Source organism: Taudactylus pleione, unplaced genomic scaffold (genome assembly GCF_031769625.1).
Source record: "Taudactylus pleione unplaced genomic scaffold, aTauple2 ptg000849l, whole genome shotgun sequence".
Classification (NCBI taxonomy): Eukaryota; Metazoa; Chordata; class Amphibia; order Anura; family Myobatrachidae; genus Taudactylus; species Taudactylus pleione.
In genome coordinates, this window is record NW_028285251.1 from 758,121 (window position 1) to 778,149 (window position 20,029).

The following is a 20,029-nucleotide window of genomic DNA, read 5'->3' on the forward strand; positions in this document are numbered from 1 at the left end:
GCTCTCAGATGCTGGTGTTGTCCCCGGAGGTTCGGCAGTCTTTGGCTTGGTAGCTTCAGTCAGCTCATCTGGTCGAGGGGCGCCCCTTTTGGATCCTGGACTGGGTCCTGCTCACGACTGATGCCAGTCTCCGGGGTTGGGGGGCAGTGACCGGCTCATTGTCGCTTCAGGGTCGTTGGTCTGCGGAAGAAGCACTTTTTCCCATCAACATTCTGGAACTGCGGGCAGTATACAGGGCCCTGCAGTCGTCCGGTCCCGCTCTTCACGGAAGGGTGGTTCAGGTGCAGTCCGACAACGCCACCACGGTGGCGTATATCAACCACCAAGGAGGAACTCACAGTCGGGCAGCGATGTCGGAGGTGTCTCACATCCTTGCTTGGGCGGAGTGTCACGTTCCAGCGATCTCGGCAGTCTTCATTCCCGGAGTCCTCAATTGGGAGGCGGACTTCCTCAGCCGTCACGACGTGCATCCCGGGGAATGGTCGCTTCACCCAGAGGTGTTTCAGCTACTCGTGGACAGGTGGGGGCTGCCGAAGCTGGACTTGATGGCCTCCCGTCACAATCAAAAGTTGCCCGTTTACGGGTCAAGGACAAGAGACGCAGGCGCCTGTCTGGTAGACGCACTGTCGGCGAAATGGACGTTTCACCTGGCGTATCTGTTTCCTCCGATATCCCTACTTCCTCGGGTTCTGCGGAAATTCAAGCAGGACAGGGGCACGCTCGTGCTGGTAGCTCCAGTGTGGCCCAGATGTCCTTGGTACTCCGATTTGAGGTGCCTCTCCATCGACGTTCCATACCTTCTTCCTCAGCGTCGGGACCTGTTGTCTCAAGGGTCCTGCCTTTACCCAGATTTGGGTCGGCTGTCTTTGACGGCGTGTCTCTTGAGACAGCCGTCTTGAGGTCTAGGGGTTTCTCCAGTTCGGTCATTGGTGCCATGCTTAGGGCACGCAAGCCTGCTTCCGCACGGATTTACCACAGGGTGTGGCGCACTTACTTTCAGTGGTGTGAATCCAGAAACTATGATCCTCAAGTGTTCCGGGTTTCCAGAATCTTGGAGTTCCTTCAATCGGGTTTGGACCTCGGCTTACGCCTTGCCTCTCTGAAGGTTCATGTGTCTGCTTTGTCCGTGTGGTTTCAACGATGGATTGCCACACTGCCAGATGTTCACACCTTTTTCCAGGGTGTTCTCAGGATCCAGCCTCCCTTCGTGCCTCCTGTGGCTCCTTGGGACTTGGCGGTAGTGCTACGGGTCTTGCAGGGTCCTCCTTTTGAGCCGCTTGAGTCGGTGGAACTCAAGTGGCTGACGTTTAAAACTGTTTTTCTCCTGGCGATTGCTTCTGCCAGGAGGGTGTCTGAGTTGGGGGCGCTTTCCTGTCGCCCTCCTTTTCTGATTTTTCACCACTGATTTTTCTCCGCACTCGTCCTGAGTTTTTGCCCAAAGTGGTCTCAAAATTCCACATTAATCAGGAACTCGTTGTGCCAGCTTTTCAGTCACCTGATCTTTCAGCTGGTGAGGCTTCCTTAGATGTAGTCCGGGCGCTTAGAATCTATGTGGACCGGACTGCTTCGGTTAGGAAGTCGGATTCTTTGTATGTCCTCTTCGGTTTTCACAAGAGGGGTTGGCCTGCCAACAAGCAAACGTTAGCCCGTTGGCTTCGTTCAGTTATTTGTGAGGCTTATGCACAGGAGGGTTTACCTGTGCCAGCCTATGTTAAGGCTCATTCCACTCGTTCTGTGGGTCCCTCTTGGGCTGCTAGATGTGGCGCCTCCGCTGTTCAGCTGTGTAAGGCGGCCACTTGGTTTTCAATTCAAACGTTTTTGAGGTTTTATGCGTTTGACACCTTCGCCTCTCAGGATGCATCCTTCGGGCGCCGTGTGCTCCTTTCAGCACAGGAGCGTCCTTGCCCTTAGTTGAACTGCTTTGGGACATCCCCAAGGTCAACCCTGTGGACCCCCTATGGACCCTGAAGTAGAAAACAGGAGATATGGTAAGAACTTACCTTTGTTATCTCTGTTTCTACGAAGTCCATAGGGTCCACATGGCGCCCGTCCTGACGCACCTTGCTTCAAATGGGCTGTGTGGCTGGTCACCGGTTTTTCCGTCTCCCATTTCTGTGAGTATGGTTTCTTGTGTGTTCCAGTCTTCCTTCTCTCTGTTTAGTCTCCTCCTTCGGCCTTAGCTGCTTACCAACTGAGGTGCTGTGGCTCGGGGGTGGGGTATAGAGGAGGATGGACCCAAGTGCATCCTGGGAGCAGCTAAAGCTTTAACTGCGTGGTGCCCGTGGATCCAGATCCAGCTATACCCCAAGGTCAACCCTGTGGACCCTATGGACTTCGTAGAAACAGAGATAACAAAGGTAAGTTCTTACCATATCTCTTGTTTTCCCAGGTCACCCAGCAGGTGCACAAGTGTACTCATTACTCACTAACACATTTCCCAGGTCACCCAGTAGGTGCACAGGTGTATTCATTACTCACTGACACATTTCCCAGGTCACCCGGCAGGGGTACAGGTGTAAGCATTACTCACTGACACATTTCCCAGGTCACCCGGCAGGTGCACAGGTGTAAGCATTACTCACTGACACATTTCCCAGGTCACCCGGCAGGTGCACAGGTGTAGTCATTACTCACTGACACATTTCCCAGGTCACCCAGCAAATGCACAGGTGTATTTATTACTCACTGACACATTTCCCAGGTCACCCAGCAGGTGCACAGGTGTAATCATTACTCACTGACACATTTCCCAGGTCACCCGGCAGGTGCACAGGTGTAATCATTACTCACCGACACATTTCCCAGGTCACCAGCAGGAGCACAGGTGTAATCATTACTCACTGACACATTTCCCAGGTCACCCAGCAAGTGCACAGGTGTATTTATTACTCACTGACACATTTCCCAGGTCACCCAGCAGGTGCACAGGTGTATTCATTACTCACTGACACATTTCCCAGGTCACCCAGCAGGTGCACAGGTGTATTCATTACTCACTGACACATTTCCCAGGTCACCAGCAGGTGCACAGGTGTAATCATTACTCACCGACACATTTCCCAGGTCACCAGCAGGAGCACAGGTGTAATCATTACTCACTGACACATTTCCCAGGTCACCAGCAGGTGCACAGGTGTAATCATTACTCACTGACACATTTCCCAGGTCACCCAGCAGGAGCACAGGTGTAATCATTACTCACTGACACATTTCCCAGGTCACCCAGCAGGAGCACAGGTGTAGTCATTACTCACCGACACATTTCCCAGGTCACCCAGCAGGAGCACAGGTGTATTTATTACTCACTGACACATTTTAAAAGATCCAAAGGTGGAGCTAATTATTGCACTCTGTGAGGAGACCTGGAAAACATGCACTGTTTTGGGTCCTGAGGACCGAGTTTGAGAACCTGTGATTTAGACATTCAACATTTAGGCAGTCATAATATAGACACCATAATGACAGGTACATTATGTAGACAACCAAAATGTCAAGAGGGACATAATGTGGAGAATTAATGTATAGACAACTTGTTGGCGACAGTCAAAGTATAGGTAACTGTACGTAGTTTAAGCTGCAGTCAAAGTATATCCAGGTCAGCATTCTTTTCTTGTCATTTATTTATCACAGCTATAAAAAGGATTAGCGCTACCATGACCGGGCTTAGAGCTACCGTGACCGAGCTTAGAGCTACCGTGACCGAGCTTAGAGCTACCGTGACCGAGCTTAGAGCTACCGTGACCGGGCTTAGAGCTACCGTGACCGGGCTTAGAGCTACCGTGACCGAGCTTAGAGCTACCGTGACCGGGGTTAGAGCTACCGTGACCGGGCTTAGAGCTACAGAGACGGGTTTAGAGCAAACCGTTACCGGGGTTAGAGCTACAGTGACGGGCTTAGAGCTACCGTTACCGGAGTTAGAGCTACCGGTACCGGGGTTAGAGCTACCATGACCGGGCTTAGAGCAAACCCAGGTTACCGGGGTTAGAGCTACCGTGACCGGTGTTAGAGCTACAGTTACTGGGCTTAGAGCAAACCGTTACCGGGGTTAAAGCTACAGTGATGGGCTGAGAGTTACCGGTACCGGGGTTAGAGCTACAGTGAACAGGCTTAGAGCTACCGTTACCGGGGTTAGAGCTACCGTTACTGGGGTTAGAGCTACAGTGACTGGGCTTATAGCTACCGTTACCGGGGTTAGAGCTACAGTGGCTGTGCTTAGAGCTACCGTGACCGGGCTTAGAGCTACCATGACCGGGCTTAGAGCTACCATGACCGGGCTAAGAGCTACCGTTACGGGGGTTAGAGCTACAGTGATGGGTTTAGAGCAAATCGTTACCGGGGTTAAAGCTACAGTGACGGGCTGAGAGTTACCGTTACCGGGGTTAGAGCTACAGTGACCGGGCTTAAAGCAATCCGTTACCGGGGTTAGAGCTACCGTTACAGGGGTTAGAGCTAGAGTGACGGGCTTAGAGCTACCGTTACCGGGTTTAGAGCAAATCGTTACCGGGGTTAGAGCTACCGTTACCGGGGTTAGAGCTACAGTGACGGGCTTAGAGCTACCGTTACCGGGGTTAGAGCTACCGGTACCGGGGTTAGAGCTACCATGACCAGGAAGTAAAATTGTCAAGGAATTTGGAGGGAGGGCCAGGGTAAATGATAGCTACTCGCAGGTGTACTGGTTGGAAGAGGCGTATAGCATGAACCTCAAATGTAGAGAATGTAAGGGATGGTTCAAGGGGTATGGGTTGGTATGTGTAACCAGGGGATAGAAGGACCCCAACACCACCACGGCGACCCCTGGGCCGATAGGTTTGAGAGAAGGTGAGGCCCCCAGAGGAGAGAGCTGCAGCAGAAGTGGTGTCAGAAGGTGAAATCCAGGTTTCAGTAACGGCTAGGAGATGCAAGTTGTTGGAGATGAAAAGGTCATGGGTGGGAGGGACAGTGTTTGTGGGAGAGATGTGAATGACATTTTCAGGATTACTGTAACAAGCATGTGAGGTTAATTCTGGGGACCGAGATGAATAGAGTGGAGAGATTGTGCGGGCACCAGTGCTGGGAAGGGAGCCTTTAGGCGGTGAGTAGGGAGGGAGCTTAACGAGATGTGTATGGAGGTGGGACGAGGTGGCATGGAAAGGGTTGGAGGAGGGATTAGCAGTGGGGTAGTAGGACCATGGTCTGGTAGAAGAGAATGCAAGCCCTGTATAGGTGACATAATAGGATCAGTGTTTGCGCATGTTCTGTGCTCTTCTCTCATTGTGATGGGTCAAGGATGCCAGTGCTCGGGATCCCGGCATTCTGAATCCGAACGCTTGCATCCCGAACAGGTTACAATCCCAATTTGGAGAGGTGAATATCCTAACCTAACCCCTAATCCTCCCTCCCCGTGCCTAACCCTAACCTCCCCACTTCTGTGCCTAACCCTCCCCTAGTGCCTAACCCTAACCCCTAACCTCCCCCCTAGTTCCTAAACCTAACCTCCTCTCCCCTGTGCCTAACTCTCCCCTAGTGCCTAACTCTAACCCCTAATCCCCCCCCTAGTTCCTAAACCTAACCTCCCCTCCCCTGTGCCTAACCCTAACCCTCCCCTAGTGCCTAACTCTAACCCTAACCTCCCCCCTAGTTCCTAAACCTAACCTCCCCTCCTCTAGTGCCTAACTCTAACCCCTAACCTCCCCGCCCTAGTGCCTAAACCTAACATTTCCCTCCCCTATTGCCTAACTCTAACCCCTAATCCTAGCCTCTCCCTCCCCTGTGCCTAACCCTAACCCTCCCCTAGTGCCTAACCCCTAACCACCCCTAACCCTAATCCCCCCCCTAGTTCCTAAACCTAACCTCACCTCCCCTGTGCCTAACCCTAACCCTCCCCTAGTGCCTAACTCTAACCCTTCCCTAGTGCCTAACTCTAACCCTAACCTACCCCCTAATTCCTAAACCTAACCTCCCCTCCCCTAGTGCCTAACTCTAACCCCTAACCTTGTCCCCTAGTGCCTAACTCTAACCCCTAATCCCCCCTAGTTCCTAAACCTAACCTCCCCTCCCCTGTGCCTAACCCTCCCCTAGTGCCTAACTCTAACCCTAACCTCCCCGCCCTAGTGCCTAAACCTAACATTTCCCTCTCCTATTGCCTAATTCTAACCCCTAACCCTAACCTCTCCCTCCCCTGTGCCAAACCCTAACCCTCACCTAGTGCCTAACCCCTAACCCTAACCTCTCCCTCCCCTGTGCTTAAACCTAACCCTCCCTCCCCGGTGCCTAACTCTAACCCCTAGCCTCCCCGGTGCCTAACTCTAACCCCTAACCTCTGCCTCCCCTGTACTTAAACCTATCCCTCCCTCCCCGGTGCCTAACTCTATCCCCTAGCCTCCCCTCCCCTGTGCCTAACTCTAACCCCTAACGATAACCTCTGCCTCCCCTGTGCTTAAACCAAACCCTCCCTCCCCGGTGCTTAACTCTAACCCCTAACCTCCACTGTGCCTAACCCTAACCCTCCCCTAGTGCCTAACCCTAACCTCTTGCTCCCCTGTGCATAAACCTAACCCTTCCTCCCCAGTGCCTTACCCTAGCCTCCCCCCCAGTACCTAAACCTAGCCTCCCCCTGCCATGTGCCTAAACCTAACGCTCCCATCTTAGTGCCTAACCCTAACCATCCCCCTATTGCCTAACTCTAACCCTAACCTTGCGATTTACCTTCGGTATGCTGGCGGTCGGGATTCTGGCAAATCTGACAAGTGCGGGATTTCAGCGTCGGCATTGTAGCCGTCCATCGGCATCCGCATGTTTGGATATTGAACGTATCCCCTCTCACTAGGCAATCTGTGGCAGTCCAGCTGCTGTGTAACTACACGTCACCATACCCTGCCACAGCAAATTTGTAGCAGGACATGCTGGCATGTGTAGTTCTACAATAGCTGGAGTGCCACAGGTTGTCTACCCCTGTTCTTCACATACTATCAGAGACTAGACATAGTGTTTTTACCTACAGCTGGACGCAGGATATACACTGGAGCTGTGGATAAAGATTTATAGTATTATTACTATTGTTGCATATCAGACACCTACTGTTACTACTTGTAATGTGTCATATATGCAGTTATCTTTTGTTTATAGATTTTTGTATAAGGCTGTTGCATATGTACAGCATGTGTTTAATAAATTTGTATTCAATTTTTATTCTTGGGTTATTTTAATTCAGTCACCATCCACAGCGCTATTCATTTATTTTCTCCTTTTGGCTTGCAAACACTTTTAGTCTCCAAATGTCAATACCATCTAACAAAATACCTTCTACATTCCTATAAGTGCATAGTCTGCACATTGACTATACATAGTCTTATATCATCTAGCTCCAACCACTGTCTATTTTATTATTTCATTTCTGCTCCCATCAAATTTCCACTTTTATTATACTCAATAATAAACTTTTATTTTACATACACACTTTTCCCACTTATATTTCTGGAAATCTGCCCTCTCTCCTGCCCTCTCTCCTGCCCTCTCTCCTGCCCCCTCTCCTGCTCTCTCTCCTCCCCTCTCTCCTGCTCTCTCTCCTGCCCTCTCTCCTGCCCTCTCTCTCCTGCCCTCTCTCTCCTGCTCTCTCTCCTGCCCTCTCTCCTGCCCTCTCTCCTGCTCTCTCTCCTGCCCTCTCTCTCCTGCCCTCTCTCTCCTGCCCTCTCTCTCCTGCTCTCTCTCTCCTGCTCTCTCTCTCCTGCCCTCTCTCCTGCTCTCTCTCCTGCCCTCTCTTCTGCTCTCTCCTGCCCTCTCTCCTGCTCTCTCCTGCCCTCTCTCCTGCTCTCTCTCTCCTGCTCTCTCTCTCCTGCCCTCTCTCTCCTGCCCTCTCTCCTGCTCTCTCTCCTGCTCTCTCTCCTGCCCTCTCTTCTGCTCTCTCCTGCCCTCTCTCCTGCTCTCTCTCTCCTGCCCTCTCTCTCCTGCCCTCTCTCCTGCTCTCTCTCCTGCCCTCTCTCCTGCTCTCTCTCTCCTGTCCTCTCTCTTACATTCTTTCTTCATTCCTACTTACAACTTTCTCTTCCCCTAGTTACATCATCCTTACCATGACCATGTTTTCTTCAGCTCCCACCTTCACTCAGTGTCTACCTTTTGTTCTGCCCCTTGCTTCCACCTTTATCCTTTCCCCCTTGTCTCCTCCACTTCCTCTTCCCCTTATCTCCTCTCTGTTTACCTCCCTCCCCATCTTCTCCTATTACTCCCCTTCATCCACTAGGGGACACTGGAGTCTCAGTACAGTGGGTTATAGATGTGGGATAACTGGGAGCTGGCACGTTATTAAATTTGAATAGTAGCTAGCTCCTCCCCCTCTATACCCCTCTATACCCCCCTACATATCAGCACCAAGAGTGTTCACGAAGGTATTGGCAGTAATGATGGCCCTTCTTTCGGATACAAGGGGTTACTATTGTCCCTTACTTGGACGACCTACTCCTCAAGGCTCTGTCAATTACTGCAGGACATGTGGGTAATACAGAGTCTGCTGTTGCAACACGGATGGATCCTGAATTACAAAAATCTCATCTTCAGCCTACACAGTGTCTGCCTTTCCTAGGGATGATTTTGGACACAGTGGAGCAGAAGGTGTTTCTTCTACAGGATAAAGTCACCTCCATCCAACACATGGTGCGAATGATACTGCGTCATCGCAGGGTGTCAGTGCACCTGTGTATTCGCCTTCTGGGAAAGATGGTTGCATGAGTCCATCTAATACGGGCGGTTCCATGCCCGTCCATTCCAACTGGACCTCCTCTCTGTGGTCAGGGTCCCACCTCTTCCTTCACCAGCGAGTTCATCTGTCACCCAGGACTTGGACATCTCTCCTTTGGTGGCTGAATTCCTCTCACCTATTGGCAGGCAAGAGGTTTGCACTGTGGAAATGGATTCTCCTCACCACAGACGCCAGTCTGAGAGGATGGGGGGCAGTGACTCAGGGAAGCCACTTTCAGGGCCGCTGGACTCGGCTGGAGGCAGTACTGCCCATAAACATTCTGGAGCTAAGGGCCGTGTTATATGCTCTTCAGGTGGCACATCCTCTGTTGAAGGGCCAGGCCATCAGAGTGCAATCCGACAAAGCCACGGCTGTGGCGTACATCAACAAACAGGGCGGTACCAAGAGTCGGTCCGCCATGACGGAGGTAAGCCGCATTCTTCTCTGGGCACAGGAATATGCGGTAGCGATATCAGCAATTTTCATACCGATCGTAGTTCCGGTGTTTTAAGAGGATTTATGTTGATAGGACTTCCCTCCGGAAGTCGGATACGCTGTTTGTTCGATATGATATGGCGCGGCCAGGTTGGCCGGTTTCTAAGGCTTCTATTTCTAGATGGATTCGTCTGACAATCAGACAAGCCTATCTGGCTGCATCAAAGCAACCACCTACTTCAATCACAGCGCATTCTACGCGCTCGGTGGGTCCTTCGTCGGTGGCTGCCCGCGGGGTTTCCTTGATCCAGCTTTGTCGAGCGCCCACTCGGTTGGGCCGGCATACTTTTACAAAGTTTTACCGTTTTGACACGGTTGCGGCTTCTGCTTCACAGTATGGCCGTGCTGTTTTGCAGGGTTCTGAGCGCTCTCCCGCCCAGGATGTGAGCTCTGTGACGTCCCCAGTGTACTGAGACTTCAGTGTCCCCTAGTGGATGAAGGAGAACACAGGATTTTGGTACTTACCGTTAAATCCCTTTCTCAGATTCCACAGGGGACACTGGACGCCCACCCGGCGCTGTTCCACCTGCATTTGTTATTGTTCTGCCAGGTTTGGACAGTCAGTTTTTTCTTCAAGGTCTTCTTGATTTGTTTGCATATTTGCTTGTTGTTTATGTATGTTCCAGCTTCTCTTCTCCTCTGTTATTATATTTCCCGCTCTCCTCGGGCACAGTTTATTTAGACTGACCTGTAGGGGGTATAGAGGGGGAGGAGCTAGCTACTATTCAAATTTATTAAAGTGCCAGCTCCCGGTTATCCCACATCTATACCCCACTGTACTGAGACTCCAGTGTCCCCCGTGGAATCGGAGAAAGGGATTTAACAGTAAGTACCAAAATCCTGTTTTCATTCTCTTATACTCCATGGGGGTCCTACCACCTCACTGCTAATCCCTCCTCCCACCCCCCTTTCCATGTCACTTCACCCCACATCCATCCACATATCATTAATCTCCCTTCCTGCCCACCTTCTGGTGTTGGGGTCCTTCTATCCCCTGGTTACTCATACCAACCCATTCCTTACATTCTCTACATTTGAAGTCCATGCTATACGCCTCTTCCACCCAGTACACCTCCGAGTAGCTGTCATTTATCGTCCCCCTGTCCCTCCTTCCATGTTCCCTTGACAACTTTGCTTCCTGGCTCACTCACTTTCTCTCCTCATACCTTCTTTCCATTATCCTAGGTGACTTCAATATTCCAATTGATATCCCCACAGAATCATCTGCCTCCAAACTCCTCACCCTCACATCTTCACTTGGTCTCTCCCAATGGACCTCCTCACCCTCCCATGTGAGTGGCCATTTGTTTGATCTGGTCTTCACTCACCGTTGTGATATTTCTGATTACTCCAATTCCCCATTCCCACTTTCTGACCATCACCTACTCTCTTTTAACCTGTCCCTCTCTCCTTCCCCTCCTCTACCTCCAAAAGCCACATCACTAAGCGTAACATTGACGCTATCGACACTGTTTCCTTTTCTTCCCTGCTTGACTCACTTCTCTCCCCTATCCTCTCTATCTCCTGCCCTGAACAAGCCACTTTCCTATACAGCGCCTCCTGTACTTCTGCTCTGGACTCTGTTGCTCCGGCGATCACTACTCACACTCGCAGATCTACTCCTCAACCCTGGCATTCTAAATGCACCAGATACCTGCAAAAGTGTTCATGAACCGCCGAGCAACAGTTAAGAAGATCACGCTCTAAGGCAGATTTTTTTCATTTTAAATGTATGCTCTCATCCTACAGTGCTGCCCTTTCCCTCTCTAAACAGTCATATTTCAAGCACCTCATCTCCTCCCACTCCTCAATTCCCCAGCGTCTCTTCACTTTCAACTCCCTCCTTCGCCCACCCCCTCCCCGTCTCCCCTCCTTGCTCTCTGCCCTTGACTTTGCTACCTACTTTACATACATCTAAAATTTATTCCATATGTCAGGACATCATATCCAACTAATCCCCCAACTCTCCACCTCCTCCTTTCCCAGATCACCCCTCCCCATCAACTTTACCAATAACATCCTTCTCCCCTGTATCTGGAGAGGAAGTCATGGCCCTCATCCGGTCCTCCCCCCTTCCACCTCCCCCTTGATCCTATCCCCTCCCGCCTCCTCCGCTACCTCTCTTTTTCTGCCTGCTCCCATCTTGCCCACCTCAGTGACCTCTACCTCTCATCAGGCACTGTTCCTTCTGCATTCAAGCATACCCTTTTCTCCCCCATTCTTAAAAAAACCTACCCTTGATCCTAACCTTCTTTCTAACTACCGTCCTATCTCTCTCCTCCCTTTTGCCTCCAAACTCCTTGAGCGGATTATCTACAAACGCCTTACCGCTTTTCTTTCCTCCCACTCCCTCCTTGACCCTTTTCAGTCCGCTTCCGTTCTCTCCACTCCACTGAAACTGCCCTCACGAAAGTCAGCAACGACCTCCTTACTGCCAAATCCAAAGGCCATTACTCTCTGCTCATTCTCCTTGATCTCTCTGCTGCTTTTGACACTGTGGGCCACCCTCTCCTGCTGCATATCCTTCACTCCCTTGGTCTACGTGACACTGCCCTCTCCTGGCTGTCGTCCTACCTCTTGACCGATCTTTCTCAGTTTCCTGTCATGACTCCTCTTCCCCACAGCCTTTTACAGTAGGTGTTCCCCAAGGTTCTGTTCTTGGACCTCTCCTATTCTCCCTCTATACTTCCTCTCTAAGTGAACTCATCAGCTCTTTTGACCTCCATTATCATCTCTTTCTACTTCAGGGTCCATAGGGGGTCCACAGGGTTGACCTTGGGGTATATAGTTGGGAACCAAATCCGGGCACCATGCAGTTAAAGCTTTTAGCTCTCAGGATGCACTGGGTCCACTCTCCCTATAGCCCCCCCCAAGCCAGAGGCACCTCAGTTTAAGTTGGTGCCCGGCCGGAGTCGGGTCACCGTTAGCGCAGGGGGGGCTGATTAGCAGCCCCTAAGCTTCTTTTATTTTATGAGTTTTTATTTTACTTTTGGACTCTTCTAAGCGGCAGCGTCACCCCGCCGGCGCTGAGACGCCAGTACAGATCTGGGGATCTCAGTATGACCCAAGAGTCTGTACTAGCCAGACTCTGCGGGTGCCCAGGACTGCTGCCGGATCGTCGGGGAGCAGGTAGGTCGCGGGTCTCCGCTTGCGGTGATCCACGCATTTCCAAATGCAGTCCGATGCCTCCTGTCTCTGGGGACAGACCGAAGGCGCTGGCGGGCCCCCCACACCCCGCGTGTCCACTAGACCACCAGGGACTTAAGAGCCGGCGTCCCGGGGGTTAATAGCCAGCCAGGGGAGGAAGCCTTCCCTGTTGTAGCGGCTCCTCCCCTCAGTTCAGCGCGCCTTTCAGTGATATAGTCTGGCGTCGCTGAGCTGCTTCCTCCGCAGGCCACGCTTCCTCTGAGGTTTCCAGGCGGCCATTTTCTCTGTGGTGTAGCTGCAGAGATCTCTGGAGATGACAGTGAGCCCAGTCCCCCCGCGTACCTCACCATTAGGTCAGTGTACACAGCGCTATAGCCTTCCCAGACACTGAATCTGGGCAGTTGAATGTAGCAACATTGTGCAGTATATTATATGACATGTTTATGTGTGTGTATATATATATATATATATATATTCTGCATTGTATGTGACTTATGCTAGTGCTGACTGTCTTCTTTTTCTCTCACCTGTCAGTGTATATCTACCCCCTTTCTTTCTATCTGCCCTAATACAGCTGTACTTAGGGTGGTCCTGAGACCTCACATTTATATACTTGTCAATATTTGTGAGGTTTGTCACATACGGTTGCGTGCTGCATGTTGCCATATTTTAGGTGGAACTGTGTGTTGCATACGCTGATAATGGGTCCCTGCAGCTAATCTTAGCGTCAGTCAGGACCGGTATGGCGCTGCTTAATATTTCCGCCAAGATTGTTGGTCTGACCAGGAGATAGAGCGCGATACTGCACCCATTTTTTGTTATCCTGCAAGTCATGTGCTGCAGGTATTAGTACGGAGGATTTGACTCAGAAAGAGTTATGTATACGACTCCCTTGGGCGTTTTATTTTCTCAGGATCCTCTCCATTGCGGATCGCCGGGCGGGCCCCATTGTCGTAACTCACTTGGCGTTACTTCACCATACTGCACTTCTCAACTCAGGGTATCTTGCAGTTTCTTGCAATTTACCCCTGTGTCACAGACTATCGCTCCCTGCCGGGGTTTTCACAGTACATGAATTACCTCCGGTACCACAACGGTCTTTCATTCCCCTTGCAGGGATTACCACAACAGAAATGGTGTGATATACGCCCTGTGGTTACTTCCCAGTTGGCTCTGCCGTGAACTGGATGATGTATTGGGCTCTTTCCCTCTTACATGGGGGAGCCGATTTCAGGTATTATTATCTCTGCTTTGGGGCTGGTGGCCAGGTCCATTCTGGTTATAGAGAATGTTGATCCTGCACCTGTATCATACATTCCCCAATTCTGTCCAGCGGGTGGATCTCATGGCGGGAGTCTGGCTGTCGCCAGATACGAGGAGTCACAAAGGCCTCCTGTTTCCCATTCCCTGAGGGTCATCACAAGTTATAGTAATCACCTCCTGGGGTGGATTTGTATGTTAATCGTCGGATTACAGGCATTACTACACCCCCCATTCTGGCCTGGACGGATTTTATGGATCCATAGGTGGTAACTTTGCCTGATATCAATATACTCGCTTTCAGGGGCTGTTGCCCGTCCTACCATGGCCATCGCATGGTTGGTTAATACTGTTGGATACTGGGCTGATGCATTTGTAACATTTTCCCCCTACAACACGTCCGGGGTTCAAATGTCTTTTGCCGCTCACATAAAATATGCAGTTGTCATATGTGGGAATACCTACATTGGATGCCAGTCTTCTAACCTTCTGGGTTTCGGCTGCGACTGTATCCGCCGCAATACACTATGGCAGCGCTCTGGGAAAGCAGAGGTGCAGACACCATCTATGGGGAAGATCTTGTTTGGTCCTGACCTTGACAAGATTGTTGCATCATTGGCAGTATCACTAATGAGAAGTCTATTGGTCCTCAGGGTCAGCCTTAAGGCCTGTTTTTTCCTAGGCTGTCGGCCTCCACGAGGGCCACCATATCCAGTACGAGCAGACCTGGACTTCCAGATGACCCTGCTTCTAAGCCTAAGGATAAACCTTCAGCCTGACGGGACAGGTCTACATCTGGGGGATGCCAGAGTGAGATACCGACTTTCTTAGTTCGCCCAGTGCTGGTGTCAAGTCACCACGGATGCTTGGGTAGGAGTTGTAATCTCTCACGGGTACGGCCTCTCACTGCTCAGGCGACCTCCTCACAGGTGTTGTTACACGGGCCCTTCTTCAGACCCGATCAGTGCTTTACAAATCCAGAAAGCTATACAGTTTTTTGCGGTAAGCAGAGCTATTTAGGCCGGCCTCACTATCTCAGCGAGGGACTGGTTGTTCTACTTTCTTTCTGGGGCAGTGGCCTACTGGTCCTTATTTGCCTATCCTCTGTCTCAAATACCTGAATCCGATTCTAAGGGTGCCTGGACTCAGGAGGAGTCCACCATGCTCCATCATCCGATATTTGGAACCTGGGGACTTTAAGGCATCTCGGAATATTCGGGACATGGACCCACGGGTACATATAGAGCCCTCTTATCAGCATGGGCTCAGGTTTGCTGTGCCACAGCAACACTTGCAATTTTCATTTTCTCCCTTTCGGGACTGTCCTCAGCACCACCGGGGTTTACCAGCTTTATGGATTTTCTGACAGTTCACCTGTTCAATGTATCCAACTGCTCCAGTATCTGGACGGCCTCCTGCTCTTAGCAGGATCACCGAGGTACTTTACAGCCCGGTCAGGATAACCGTGGCTTCTTCTCGGCACAGAAGTTTAATCAACAGGGAAAAAGTCCTCCCTGCATCCCTCACAGGGTATTCTTCATCTAGGAGCCCTGCTGGATTCTCAGAATCTGAGAATTCTTCTGGCGTAAGACAAGATCTCCACTCTTCAACTAGGAGTGCGCGGATTTCTACGCAGTCGACATATGTCATTACACTCTGTGATGCGAGATCAAAGATCCAGAGTGTCTACCTTTGGAAGGGTGGAATATGCTCGGTTCCATTCCAGGCCTTGCCATAATTGGCTCCTCTCCAGAGGGTATAAGTTTTTTCCATCGGATCACTGTTCAAACGATAATGCTCTCTTCGGAGGAGAGTCGGTCTCTGTCCAGGTGGCTATGGCCATCTCGTCCAGGGTATTCTTTGCTACGGACAGTGTCTGGTCCACATTCGTTTCGGGGCAGTTGGAAGTCTGTCGATTCCGCCCTGCCACTTAACTTGTTGGAACTTTAGGCTGTCTTGGGCCTTCACTCTGGCCTAACACATATTTCACGGTAAACCTGAAAAGGTTCAGTCCGACAGTGTCACAACAGTGGCTTCCATCTAGGCAACACTGATCGTTGGGTGGCACTGACAGGAATTTCACACATTCTGACATGGTCCGAGGGTCTGCTCCCGGCCATCTCTGCAGTGTTCATTCCAGGAGCTCACCACTGGGAAGCGGGCTTCCTCAGCCATCCCGACGTGCATACCGGGGACTAGTCTCTTCTCCAAAAGTGGTTTCAACTCCTGGTGAGCAGAGGGGGCCTCCCTGAGGTGATCCTCATAGCCTTCTGACTCTATCACACACTACCGGTGTTACAGTCTAGCACTAGGGGTACTGAAGAAATCATCAGTGAAGTGGTCCTTCCACTTTGTGTACCTGTGTCCTCCGGTCTCCCTTCTTCCTCGAGGTCTTCGGAAGTTTCATTCGAGACAGAGGGGCTTTCCTTCTGGTGGCTCCAGATCGTCCCGGACGTCACTGGTACTTAGATTTTCTACTTCAGGGTCCATAGGGTATCCACAGGATACCTTGGGGTATAGGTGTGACGTCAGTCATCGGCCACCATAGAGTTAAGCTTTCAGCCTCCCAGGATGCACTAGGGTCCCCCTCCTATACCCCGCCCCCGAGCCAAGGCACCTCAGTTTAGTTTGTTGCCCGGCCAGAGTCGGGTGCACCTGTTGGAGTGGGGGCTAAGAAGAGCCCCTGAAGTTTTCCTGCATGCAGCTGTGGCTGCACATCTGGATGTACAGCATGGACAGTCAGTCCTGACGTCCATGCTGTCTTCCCTACACCCCCGCCGGTACCAGAACGCCGGTACCGATCCGGGGATGCTGGTGAGCATCTGGGGTCACAGCTAGCAGTGACCCCAGATGTTCCGGACCATGGCCGGAATCAAGGGGGACAGCAAGGTAATCAGCGGGGTCCCGTGGTGGGTCCCCGCTGTTACATGGTCCAGAGTCCCCAGGCAGGGGGCTCCCTGGGGACTGGCTGCAGCGTGGAGCCAGGTATGTAACCTGCGCTTCCACTACCCCCCTGGGACAGCGGACCGCAGCAGAGCGGTAGCGCTGCGGCGTCCCGGGGGTTAAATGCATGCCAGGGGAGCGAGCCTTCCCTGTCTCACAGCCGGCGCCTCCCCCGCTGCACACAGCCCTCTCTGCACACTGCCGACTGGCCCTGTGGCAGCGCTCCTCCCCCAGGCCAGCCTCCTCTCTGCTCCTCGGCGGCCATCTTCTGAACGCATGATGAACGCTGCTGGAAGCCTGGACGGAGGCATCGTGGTCTGGGTCCCCCCGCATACCTCTCCTCCGCTGTGGTCAGGTCTGTGTATGCAGCGCTGTGTCCTACCAGACTCTATGTCTGCGTAGTTGAGTGATCAGCGCTGGTTAGTGCAGGAATTGATTTTCTTTGCATTATATGTGACTGTGCTAGCGCTGCTGCCTGTATCTTCTATTCTGACTGTCAGCTTTATTACTGTCCCTGTTCTTTCTGCTAAGCCCTTGCGGTGCGGTGCTGCAGGGTGGTCTCTCGCCTCTTTAAAATACAATTGGTGAGAAGGGTCACATACTTGGTACCATCATGTCTGAAAGTGATTTTCCTCTCCGGCTACAGTGTACTACGTGTAAAGTACCTTTAGCGGAGGGGGAGGGTAGCGCGGAGGGCCTCTGCCGGCAGTGTTTGTCAATGGCGCGGCCTATTACGGTTACAGCACCGGTACAGGAGCCGCCCTGGGCTTGTTTCGCTCAGGCGCTTACAACCTTAGTGGGCCAGTTAGCTCCGCAGCCCGCGTTTACGCAGATGGGTTTGTCCCAGCAGTCAGTGGTGTCCTCACCCATGCAGGGTTTCCCAAGACAATTGGTGGTACCCCGCAGTCTCCCTATTTCCCCTCTCCCGGGGTCTCAGGAGCCGGCGTGGGTTAACTCCCTGACGAGTTCTTTACAGCACTTGTCGGATGTGTTGCAGGGGGAGGCTGTGATGCGGCCACATAAACGGCCGGTGGCATCTCTGTCGGCTCCTTATGAGGATGACGAAGGGACGTCTGATGATGGGGAGATTCTGGATCCTTACGATCAGGAACCTCTCCATACTAAGGACGCTGACGCTAGGTCCAAGGTGTATATTCCTGGACTTATTCGGGCAGTCCGCACAGCCTTGGTGATTGAGGACGAAGTTCCCCCAGCTGCTAAATCCAAGTATGCCTTTTTTTAAGGATGTGAAAGGTGACGCCACAGTCTTTCCTCTTTCGGGTCAGTTAGTGGACCATTTAGAGGAGGCGTGGAAACAGCCTGGCAAGCGATACCAGCCGCAGAGGCGCCTGGCGGTGGCTTATCCGTTTGCGGATAATTATTTTGCTAAGTGGGAATCCCCTCCACAGGTGGATTCTCATGTGACATGTCTTGTCCGTAGTGCCACATTGCCGATGCCATCCATGTCCTCCCTTAAGGATGCTACGGACCGCAAGGTGGAGATCTGCCTGAAGTCCGCTTATTCCCTTGCGGGGGGGGCAGCGCGGCCGGCTATGGCCATTTGCTAGGTTGCCAGAGCGATGGAGCGCTGGTCGGATTCATTGGAGGCGTCCTTTGATTCCGACACTCCGGCCGAACAGACGGAGTTGATTGGTAATCTCCGTGATTCGGCCACTTATATCAATGAGGCGACCTTAGACATTAGTACCCTAGTGTCTCGAATTTCTTCAGCAACGGTGGCTGCTCGTCGCACCTTGTGGTTGCGATCCTGGAAGGCGGACGCTGATTCCAAAAAGAGTTTGGAGGCGTTGCCCTTTAACAGAGAAGTTCTCTTCGGTCCAGATCTGGACAAGATTGTGGCCACGCTGGCGGCAGCCAAATCGGCATGTCTCCCGTCGGCCGCTGTTCCTTCTGGTTCAGGACCATCGTCCTTACGGTCTTATAGGGCCCAGGGCAGGCCCAAACCACAGTCTTTTCCCCGACAGGCTGGTCCCAAGAAATCGGCCAAGCCCCGGAAGCAGGCATGGAGTACCAGACGTCCGGCCCCTAAGCCTGATGACAAGCCTGCGGCCTGACGGTCCGGGCCTCCCTTTGGGGGATCCCAAAGTGGGAGGCCGCCTGCTGCAGTTCGCCCGCTGTTGGTCGGTCACCACGACAGACACTTGGGTTCTCGAGGTGGTCTCCCACGGGTACGCCCTCTCTTTCCGGCACAGACCCCCGGCTCGATTCTTCACCACGGGTCAACCATCAGACCGGAAAAAGGCCACGGAGATGCGGAAGGTCTTGCACACTATGCTCCAGGCTGGAGTTATAGTGCCTGTTCCATTCTCCCAGAGGGGCCAGGGTTTCTATTCCAATCTTTTTTTGGTGCAGAAACCCAATGGGTCGTACCGTCCGATTCTCAACCTCCAAGCTCTCAACAAGTCTTTGCGGGACCCTACGGTCCATCATTCTGGCGCTGGAATCTGGGGACTACATGGTGTCATTGGACATACAGGACGCTTACCTGCATGTCCCTATTCTTTTGCGCCATCAACAGTTCCCTCAGGTTTGCAATCCGCAGCGACCACTTTCAGTTTCGGGCCTTTTGGCCTGGCGACAGCACCGCGTGTGTTCACCAAGGTGATGGCGGTCATGGCGGCTTCTCTGCGGCTGCAGGGAGTCCGCATGTTGCCGTACTTGGACGACCTTTTATTAGTGCCATGATCTCCGGAGCTCCTTGTACGCCACTTGGACCTGACCATTGCGCTACTGCAACGGCACGGCTGGTTAATAAACTGGCAGAAGTCCACTCTAATCCCGTCTCGGCGGATTCTGCACCTCGGAGCCTTATTGGACTCGGGACAGCAAAGGATCTTTGTGACGGGGGAAAAGATCTCTGCTTTTCAGTCGAGGGTGCGCAGTTGTCTGCACAGCCGCCGGGTGTCTCTACACTCGGCGATGAGGTTACTGGGCTCCATGGTGTCGGTGTTCGACATGGTGGAATATGCCCAGTTTCACTCCAGACCTCTGCAGCACCTGATCCTGTCCAAGTGGAACAGGCTGCCTCAGTCTCTAAAGTCCCAGACGATAGTGCTCACCCCGGAGGTTCGCCTGTCCCTTGCCTGGTGGTTGCAGACGACCCATCTCAGCAAGGGACGTCCGTTCTGGGTACCAAATTGGGTCCTGTTGACAACGGACGCCAGTCTTCGGGGCTGGGGAGCAGTTTCGGGTCCACACTTGTTCCAGGGCAGGTGGACGCCGACAGAAGCGGAGCTTCCAATAAATATCTTGGAACTCCGTGTGGTCTTCAATGCTCTCCAGCAGGCACATCGGGTTCACCAGGGTCGTCCGGTGCAGGTCCAGTCGGACAACGCTACCACCGTGGCCTACATAAACAGGCAAGGAGGAACCCGAAGTCGGGCGGCTCTCGTAGAAGTGTCTCGGATCCTGGTATGGGCGGAGCGCAATCTTCCAGCCATATCAGCAGTCTTC

General features: G+C 52.3%; 1 protein-coding gene across 5 annotated transcripts in view; it reads left to right on the forward strand.

The window, feature by feature from the left end:
• Positions 1-20,029, forward strand: part of LOC148474351 (uncharacterized) — a 109,599-nt gene that overhangs the window by 36,958 nt on the left and 52,612 nt on the right. Inside the window, exon 2 of one of the 5 annotated variants that reach the window (XM_088458763.1) lies at positions 10,744-10,935. The exons of the other annotated variants lie outside the window; for them this stretch is intronic. The gene's annotated coding sequence lies outside the window, so the exon portion shown is untranslated. The remainder of the gene's footprint in view (positions 1-10,743; positions 10,936-20,029) is intronic. 5 annotated transcript variants of the gene reach the window in all.